Source organism: Cervus canadensis, chromosome X, assembly GCF_019320065.1.
Source record: "Cervus canadensis isolate Bull #8, Minnesota chromosome X, ASM1932006v1, whole genome shotgun sequence".
NCBI lineage: Eukaryota > Metazoa > Chordata > Mammalia > Artiodactyla > Cervidae > Cervus > Cervus canadensis.
Genome location: NC_057419.1, coordinates 105,206,749 through 105,217,571, shown reverse-complemented (window position 1 = coordinate 105,217,571; position 10,823 = coordinate 105,206,749).

The following is a 10,823-nucleotide window of genomic DNA, read 5'->3' as shown; positions in this document are numbered from 1 at the left end:
ATTTTGAATGTGAAAAATGAACTATAGAATAAGGAGAAACTATTTGCAAATCTGATAAGGGACTATATCTAAAATATATAAAGAACTCATAGAACTTAATAAAACCCAAATAAGTCCATTAAAGGATGGCCAGAGGACCTGAATGGATATTTTCCCAAAGAAGATATACAGATGGCCAACATGTACCTGAGAATGTGTTCAGCATCATTCTTCATTAGGGAAATAAAAATCAAAACCATGAGATGCCACCTCACATCTGTCATAATGGCTATCATTGAAAAGACAACAAAAAACCAGTGTCAGCAAAGATGTGAATAAAAGGGAACCCTCCTGCCCTGTTGATGAGAATACAAATTGGTGTAGCCACGATAAAAACAGTATGGAAGGTCCTCAAAATATTAAAAATAGAAATACCATGCAATTCAGCAGTTCCACTTCTGGACATTTACCCAAAGAAAATAAAAACATGAATTTAAAAAGATATCTGCACCCCTAAGTTCATTGCAGTATTGTTTATAATAGCGAAGACATGGAAGTAACCCAAATGCCCATCAATAGATGAATAAATAATGTATGGTATATATACAGAAGGGAATATTATACAACTATAAAAAGAATGAAATCTTGCCATTTGTGACAACATGGACGCATCTAGAGTTTATTACACTAATACAAGTCAGACAGAGAAAAACGCATGCTATATGATTTCACTTATGTGTGGTATCTAAAGAAAACAAAACCAAAGAACAAACAAAACAGAAACAGACTCACAGATACAGAGAACAAGCTAGAAACAGCCAGAGGGGGTGGAGGTAGGTGAAATAGATGAAGGGGATTAAGAGGTACAAACTCCCAGCTATAAACTAAATAAGACATGGGGATGCAATGTACATCATAGGGAATATAGTCAATAATATTGCAATAACTTTGTATGGTAGCAGATGGATAGTAGACTTATCATGACAATCAATTCATAATGTATGTCAATGTCAAATCACTCTCAGTACACCTGAAACTGATATATTGTATGTCAACCCTATTTCAATTTTAGAAAAGAAAATGAAAGGGGGAAAAAAAGAGATTTGGACCAAAGAATACCAACTGAAGTGCAGGAGACCTGGGTTCCAGGCTCAACTCTGCCATCAACTAGCCTTGTGAACCTATGTGAATCTCAGAGGTTCATGAGGCCCCACTGAGCTCATTGACTTCTAAGATCCCTCCCAACTCCAAAGTTTAATGCCAGAGGATGATGTAGTTGAAAGAGCAAGATTTAAAACCAGAGTCACATTAATATTTAAGAAGTCCAGTGCTAGAGTACAATGAACAATGAAGTGAGGAGGCCACTTGTATATTTAATTGCAACAGAATTGCCAAGGGGAATAATTATATTTATTTTACACCCCTGCAATACCATACTAAATGGTTCTCTGTTATCTTTCCTAGATATTGACTTCTGCTTTGATCTTTGGCTGGTGCAGGAAAAAATGCTGAGATTTCTAGTTAGGGTTCAGATAAAAAGATTTACAGGTTTCAGTCTGAGGGGAAGGACTAGTGACAATATAATCCTTAATGTTTTCAATAAAAGCAAATTCATTTGAAAAACTTAAGTATGGGAGAGCTCATAAACGTAGTCATTACTTTACCCCCACCTACTTTCATTTAATCTCCAAGTGCAGTGTGGAAGACCTCCATCCCCACGGGTAGAAGAAGAGAGGACAGGAGGATTGATGACCTTAGTTAAAATCCGTTCAGTACATAAAGCAGGTGAAGGAGAAGCACTGTGCTGAAAGCAGTAGCATCTAGATGAAATGAACTAAGTCAGGCAAATAAATAGCACATAATGACCACAGTCCTTCTGAACAGTTGTCTCCCATAGCCTGTTGTCAGCCTTCAACACTGACTGTTTGCAGAGAAGTGTGTAAGTTTGCTGTACCTGCCTGAACAAATGACCACAAACTGGGGGCTTAAAAAACAGAAACTCATTGTATCCTAATTTTAGAGGCTAGAGGTCTGGAATCAAGGTGTCAGGAGGACCCTGCTCCCTCTGAAGCCTCATGTTGCATGCCTTTCTGTCAGTTTCTCATGATACCAGCAATTGTTGGTGCTATTTGACTGATAGATGCATGTCTCCAATCTCCACCTCCGTCGCTGCATAGAATTCTCCCCATGTATTTTCTCTCCTCTTCTTATAAAGACATCAGTCTTATTGGATTGAGGTGAAGTGAAGTGAAGTGAAGTCAAAGTCACTCCGTTGTGTCCGACTCTTTGGGACTCCATGGCCTGTAGTCCATGGAATTCTCCAGGCCAGAATACTGGAGTGGGTAGCCTTTCCCTTCTCCAGGGGATCTTCCCAACCAGGATTGAACCCAGGTCTCCCTCACTGCAGGTAGATTCTTTACCAACTGAGCTATCAGGGAAGCTTAGGACCCACCCTAGTCAAGTATGGGCTTCCCATGTGTTTCAGAGTGTCAAGAACCTACCTGCAATGCAGGAGGCCTGGGTTCAGTCTCTGGGTTGGGAAGATCCCCTGGAGAAGGAAATGGCAACCCACTCCAGTATTCTGGCCTGGAGAATTCCATGGGCAGAGGAGCTTGGCAGGCTATAGTCCATGGGGTCGCAAAGAGTCAGACATGACTGAACGACTAACACATAGTTTATTTACAGTGTTGTGTTAGTTTTAGGGGTACAGAAAAATGATTTAGTTATACATAGTCATATTCATGTATCTATTCTTTTTCAGATTATTTTCCCATATAGGTTACTACAACATACTGAGTAGAGTTCTGCCTGCTATACAAAAGATCCTTGTTGATTATCTATTTTATATGTATGTGTTCAGCTGCTCAGTCATGTCCAACTCTTTTTGACCCCATTGACTATAATGCAAGGTAAATTTCTTCTTTTCTGAATCACCCATCCCTCCACATTGAGATTATCTCTACCATGGCATTTTGTGCCTATATAAGTAGGACTCTGTCACTGTCACTCTCTTCAACCTCTTTCTGCCCCTTGAAAAAGGAAAGAAAATACTAATCAAAAGAGGTCAGTTTCAACAATACCTGTCTGGTCATGTTACCATCGGGTGGGGTCAGTGTGCACTGAGTGGTCATACCTGAATGCATAGCTTCCTGCTTACTTGAAACAGATGGAGTCAGTGAACAGGCCTCTACCTGGATTTTTTTCAGATGCTGTCTTTGGCTTCCCTTGTGGCTCAGATGGTAAAGAATCTGCCTGCAGTGTGGGAAACCTGGGTTTGATTCCTGGGTTGGGAAGCTCCCCTGGACAATGGAGTGACTACCCACTCCAGTATTCTGGACTGTATAGTCCATGGGGTCGCAAAGATTTAGACACAACAGAGTGACTTTCAATTTTCACTTTTCTTCACCTCATATAAGAATAAGAGAGTAGGATAGGGCCTCATGAGAGAACCTTATATTCCCTCTCTCTCTTCTGCTAGTTTACTTGATCTCTACTGGACTGTGATGTTCACAACCATCTTATTGCCTTTATTTTTCTACCCTTATTTTAGCCTGGAAGTCTAGAGATAGCTGGAGTCAAGCAAATGTTCTTCCACAGATAGAAGAAGTTTCTGGCAAGGTCTTTCCCCTGCAGAGTCGATCTTTTTATAAAGAATGCTCTGGGAGTATTTAACAATGATTACTTTTCCTCTCTTCTTTCCAGGCCCTGGATGGGATCTCTCTTGGCTCTGCTATGTGATAACCTGGGGTGGTGTTCCCCAAAAAGGAGCAAGATCTTACCTAATACTGCTGCTCCATGAATTTCTCACTCCCAAGCTAGTTTGCTCTCAGCCTCCAACAGTTTGTCAAAATTCTCATTTAAGTCTGAGAAAATGGCACAGCCAAGAGGTGCCTAAGTAGGCATGACCAGTAAATATAATTTGCTATTCTAGATGGAACCCTGGACCATAAAAAGAATCTTAGGGGAAAACTGCAAAAATCTGAATAAAATGCTAACTTAAGTTAATAATAATAATGTAAAAAAATAATAATGTATTCATACTGGTTCATTAATTGTAACAAATGTACCATAAAAATAAAAGATATTGATAATAGGAGGAATTGGATATAGACTTCATGGGCACTCTCTCTACTATCCTTACAATTTTTCTGTAAATCTAAAACTCTTCTAAAAAGTAAAATGTATTTTTTTAAAAAAGTAGAGCAGAGTAAGTCAGTAGGCCTTGGGGGAAGGGTGGATCTCAATATTAAAGGATATGACCAAAATAGAAGTCATTTGCTCAAAGGTTCAAAGGCAGTGTTGTAATCAGAATTCTAAGATCAGCCCCGTGCTACTGCCACATCCTCCTCTAGAGTGTGGTCAGAACCTGTGAACACTATGGAGATGGCTCCCATGGCTAGGTTATACTGAAAAGGTGGAGAGACTTCCACAAATAAAATTAAGGTCCTTAATCAGTTTGACTTTGAGGTAATTAAAAGGAAAATAGCAGAAAAGCAAAAGAGTGACAGGACCTGACAAGGTCTTTACCAGGATCACTGGCTGTTGTGTTGAGAACAGACTGAAAAGGGAAGTTGAGCAGGAAGATAAGTTGGCAGGCTGCCACAGTAATCCAACCAAGAGACAATGGTGGTCTGGGCCAAGGGAGTAGTGGAAGGGGGTGAGAAAAAACGAAGTCAACAGAATTTCCTCAGTTCAGTTGAGTTGCTCAGTTATGTCCAACTCTTTGCGACCCTATGGACTACAGCATTTGAAGCAAATTGGAAAGGTGAAAAAGCTTGAAAAGTGGGTGCCTCGTGAGCTGACCGAAAATCTAAAAAAATGTTGTTTTGAAGTGTTGTCTCTTGTTCTACACAACAACAATGAACAATTTCTCAATTGGATTGTAACATGCAACAAATGTGGATTTTATATGACAGCTGGCGATGACCAGTTCAGTGGCTGGAGAACCTCCAAAGCACTTCCCAAAGCCAAACTTGAACCCAAAAAAAACCTGTTTGGTGGTCTGCTGCCAGTCTGATCCACCGCAGCTTTCTGAATCCCAGTGAAACCATTATATCTGAGTAGTATGCTCAGCAAATCAATGAGAACTGCAGTGCCTGGAGCTGGCATTGGTCAACAGAATGGGCCCAATTCTCCACGAAAATGCGCAACTGCATGTTGCACAACCAATACTTTGAAAGCTCAACTAATTGGGCTACAAAGTTTTGCCTCATCTGCTATATTCACCTGACCTCTCACCAACCGACTACCATTTCTTCAAGTATCCTGACAACTTTTTGCAGGGAAAACGCTTCCACAACCAGAAGGAGGCAGAAAAAATTTTCCAAGAGTTTGACGAATCTCAAAGCATGGGTTTTTACACTACAGGAATTTCTTCTTGGCAAAAAATGTGTTGATCATAATGGTTCCTATTTTGATTAATAAAGATGTGTTTGAGCCTAGCTATGATGATTTACAATTCATGGTCTGAAACTGCAGTTACCTTTTCACCAACCTAATACATGCCGGGCACTATTCTAAATGCTTTATGTATCTCATTTGGTTCTCTGAACAATACTATTAGCTCTCATATTTGAAAAATGAAAGTACTGAGGATAAGACAGGTTACACTTGCCTCAGGTTGTGGAGCACCTTGGTGAGAAGTACAATCTCTAGAATCAGATCAACTGGGTTCAAATCTTAGCTTTAGTAGTTATTATCCTTGTGACGTTGGATAACCTACTTAACATCTCTGAGCCTCAATTTCCTAGTAATAGTAACTGAACTGGGTTATTTCGCCTGTGTTAGTTCATCCAGTCCTATGACCCAATGAAGCCTGTTCTATCACCAGGTGTAGAACCTGATGGGGAGAGTCATGCAGCAGTCCACTCAAGGGTCACTCACATTTGGGTGTTAGTGCCATGACTCCCAGGGAGACCCTGGGAATGGCTTAGTGTCAATCTACTTTCTGTACTGTTCTGATGGAAAGATGTTTGCAGTTCTATGGAACACTGTTCACTATTTTGAAAGCAATGCTGATGTGAATGTTGTACTGAATAGAAATAGACATTTTTATTAATTAAAACTATTCTCAAGGCTTCTAAGAAGGACTGCTATTTAAGATTCTGAAATAATAAAAGCTACAAACTGTTGATTGCTTCCTATGTGCAGGGCACTGTGATAAGTGTTTTTACTTTAAATGTTCTAACAGGTGTAATTCTCAGTCTTGTTGGGAAAATATTCATATTTTCCTGTTTTATAGATGAGGAAACTGAGACATGTAAAGTTGCCCAGGACCATTACATACTGGGTGTATGACCCATCCAGGGGGGCTACAGAGCTGTCGCTTTAACCACTATAACTTTTGAGGTTGACTCCCTACTCTGAGTTAAGTGTGCTAGTTGCTCAGCTGTGTCCAACTCTTTTGCAACCCCATGAACTGTAGCCCACCAGGCTCCTCTGTCCATGAGATTCTCCAGGCAAAAATACTGGAGTGGGTAGCCATTCCCTTCTCCAGGGGATCTTCCTGACCCAGGGATTGAATCCCGGTCTTCTGCATTGGCAGGCAAATTCTTTACTGTCTGAAACACCAGGGGAGCCCAAAGAGCTAAGTGATGTGGCCAACTCACAATACCTTCATGTTATGTAAATGGACCAGAGATGGCCCCTGCGAATTGGTCTAAACGGTCCCCATATTGTTCATTTCTTAAAAGTAGGCTGGGACCATTAGCCCAAAGCCCTGTGGCACCAAACTCATGTTCTTATACATTCCATTGTTGTTGTTGTTTTCTTTGTTGTTAACAGAATATAATTTTTATTTTTATTTTTTTTAAAGCTGGTGACTGAAGTTTACTTTTATTCATAATAACATTTTGATCAGCATAAGTTCATACTTTCATTTTTTAAAGTAAGTTTTTAATTTTATTAATTTATTTAATGGCTGCACCTCACTGTATGTGGGATCTTAGTTCCCCAACCATGGATTGAATCCACACTGCTTGCATTGGAAGCACAGAGTTTTAACCACTGGACCACCAGGGAAATCCCCCAGTTGCTTTAAACACAGTCCAACTAAACATGCTTTTGAACATTTAGAGCCTACCTACTTTATGTACCCTGTGAAACTGTACCCACCATCTGCTAACCATAGAGTAGACACACTCTCTGTCTATCAAAGATCTCAAAGCCCTGCTGTCCTTCAGAGCTCTCTGACCCAGAGAGTCTCCACCTTGGTGCTAAGCAATACCATCTAGATAAGAAGCCCCCTCCCCAACTCCCTTGCCCTCATCTTCCTCAGGGTGACAGCCTCATGGGGCTGACTTTGAGCAGTCTCCTGGGAGGGTCTTCTCCTTTCCCCAATCATGTTCCTGAACTGTTGATGTGTAACTCCATCTCGTGATCCTGTCTCTTCCTTAGTCAGCCCAGAAATATCTGAACTCACCACACTTCCCTCAGGACTAATTTATAGACCTTTATTAATTCACATCTTGTGTTTTGACAGTTTTATTTGAGCATTTTTTATGGTATAACTTACATACCATCAAATTCACTCATTTTAAGGGTACATATCTTCCAAAATCTACTTTCTGTCTCTAGAGATTTGCATATACATTTTCTATTTAATTTTATTTAGAAAATTATCTGAATTAGCTGATTCTGACCCAAATGACCCAATTTTTACTTATACAGTTACTTCGTGCATGGGTGCTAAGTAACTTCAGTCATGTCCAACTCTTTGTGACCTTATGGAGTGTAGCCAGCCAGGTTTGTCTGTCCATGGGATTCTAATTACTTGAGTCGTGTCTAAATGAACTTTGAGCAAGTTTATAAAGACTGTTGTATGATGTGTGTGTGTATCACATAGATAACACAACTCCCTTAAAGATTACCTCACATTTGTATTCATTCACTCATCTCAGCCTAACAACATCCTGGGGAAGGCAAAATTCTGTGGTATAGTGATTAGGATTTGGGTTTTGCACTCAAAGCAAGCTGAATTCTATTTACATTCCATGGGCATAAGTCCATTATCTTTTTTAAAAAAAGATTTATTTGGCTGTGCTTGGTCTTAGTTGCAGTATGCAGGATCTTTATTTGAGGCATGGTAACTTTTGTGGCATGTAAGATCTAGTTCCATGTTCAGGGATTGACCCTGGGCCCCCTGCATTGGGAGCTCGGACTCTTAGCAACTGGACCACCAGGAAAGTCCCTATACATCCATTATCTTTACGATTATGTCCCCAATATTCAGCAGAGTGCTTGACACCAAGTAGCTTCTCGAGTGAATGTTAAGAGGTGGGAAAAAATAGAATAAATGAACTCTAACTCATCAGCAAGCTAAACTATGGACTTGAGAATGTCAGATTCCATTCACCGAGGCTGGATTTCATCATATAAAAAACAGGGACAATAACCACCTCCTAGAGTTGTGACTATTGACTGAGATGGTGTGTGGTAAGTGTCTGACATAGGGACAAGATAGTGAGGTTCAGAACTGTTTAGTGACCTGCCCAATACTGTAGTACAAGTAAGCTCTGCATGAAGAACTAAAACCCAGGGCTTGCCTGCCTGAAACAGCAGTTAAACAATCTCACAAATGCTTCCACAGACAGCTTAAATGAGTACAGATATTTGTGATCATGTGCTATATTATTAAAGAAAGATGCAGTGATGGTAGTGTAAAAAGCTCCTAAAATGCAATTTTTCTTCTCGGTAATGCTGGTAGAAAAGCCCCTAAATGTAAGCCTATGTCATTTCACAGCCCAGCCTTTATTATAGAAAATGACCTGGCTCATCTCTTACTTACCCACAGCCCATAAGATGGTGTTGGATCACTTTAAATCCTCTTCTCTGCCTGGCTCGGATTGCAAAACGTGGTCAGGTTAATTGGAACAATTAAGGTGCTCCTGGGGGATAATTACCCCTTTTCCTTTCTGTGTGTGAAGAGGAAGGAGGATGGCTGCTCCCGAAAAGGGGGTCTCTGAGGCACATTGGGAAGGAGAATTCAAACCACAGTCAGATGGAGCTCAGAATGTGTTTGCTCTTATGTTTAATATGATTAGCAAATAAAAGCATATGTGGTTTCCTGTATATTTTCTCCCAGTTTCCACACTGTAGAGGATGCAGAAAGAGGTGATCTGAGCCAAGGGAAAGCCATGTCTGGGTCAAAGAGGTCACAGTGGGCTTTCACATGTGCCCATCAACCTCTTCCTACTTCCCCAACTGCCACATCACCACTCCGAGATTATGGCCAGGCCTGTCCACTGAGCTTCAAGAAACAAGAGCCACAATGAGACAGCTTTTCATTTTTGATACAGCAAGATTCTCCTTTTAGAATTCTGCCTTATTAGCTATCCTCACCAGCAGGATTCAAGTTCACTGGGGACAGTCCTCTTGTGCTTTACAAGTTGTTGTGAACTGCGATGTCTAGCAAATTGGATTTGCTGTTGTTGTTTAGTCACTAACTTATGTCTGACTCTTTGCAACCCCATGGACTATAGCCTGCCAGGCTCCTCTGTCCATGGGATTTTCCAGGTAAGAATACTGGAGTGGGTACCCAAGGATCAAACCTGTGTCTCCTGCAATGGCAGGTGGATTCTTTACCACTACACTAATTGGATTGGGGGTGTCTGAAACTAGAAAACACTCTTCTCACCCTCTAACTTGTATAACAAGCACATTATGAAAGTGCTTTGCATTCAAGTTGAGTGACTTCAGCACAGTGTGATGGAAGACAATTAAGGTGTCAAAGTAAATGGGCTCCTTTATACAGTGGGTGCATTTCTCACAACCAGTCAATAATTAACGTTGCAAGTTAGGAGCAAGAAACATGTTGGAACTGGCATCCTTTAAAATGATATCCTGCTGTGTTATCAAGAGGAAAGAGGGCAGAAAAAGTTCTCTAACAAAATTCTAAGGAGATGGTCTACAGGCTCCTACTACAGCAAACTATTGGAATGGCCTGCCAGTTATGGTAAAATGCTTGAATGTGGACTATCAAATCATGGAGGGAGTCTTAAATCCATTTCACCTGTAAGGGTGCTTAAATTTATAGTTAAAAAATAAGAGTTGGGAAAGGTGACACAGCAGAAATGTCTTTGGAAACACAGCAAGCCTCACCACTACTCTGGGACCTTGAGAAAGGTACTTCATTCGGAGAACTTCAGTCTTCTCCTCTATGAGTGGAAGTGGTATGTTTTCCTTTTGAAGGTTACTATGAGGATTAAACCAGCCTCTGAATATGAAGCACCTAGCAGCAAGCCTATTATAGAGGAAATGTGTACTGGAGAGTCATTTTCCTTGTTGACTTTCTCTGACCACCCTTATGGCAGAAAGCGAAGAAGAGCTAAAGAGCCTCTTGATGAAAGTGAAAGAGGAGAGTGAAAAAGTTAGCTTAAAACTCAACATTCAAAAAAAAAAAAAAAACTCAACATTCAAAAAACTAAGATCAGGGCATCTGGTCCCATCACTTCTTGGCAAATAGATAGGAAACAGTTACAGACTTAATTTTGGGGGGCTCCAAAATCACTGCAGATGGTGAGTGCAGCCATGAAATTAAAAGATGCTTGCTAAAAAAAAAAGATGCTTGCTCCTTGGAAGAAAAGTTATGAGCAACCAAGATGGCATATTAAAAAGCAGAGACATTATTTTGCCAACAAAGTTCCATCTAGTCAAAGCTATGTTTTTTCCAGTAGTCATGTATGGATGTGAGAGTTGGACTATAAAGAGAGCTGAGTGCTGAAGAATTGATGCTTTTGAACTGTGGTGTTAGAGAAGACTTTTGAGAGTCCCTTGGACTGCAAGAAGATCCAACCAGTCCATCCTAAAGGAAATCAGTCCTGAATATTTATTGGAAGGACTGATGC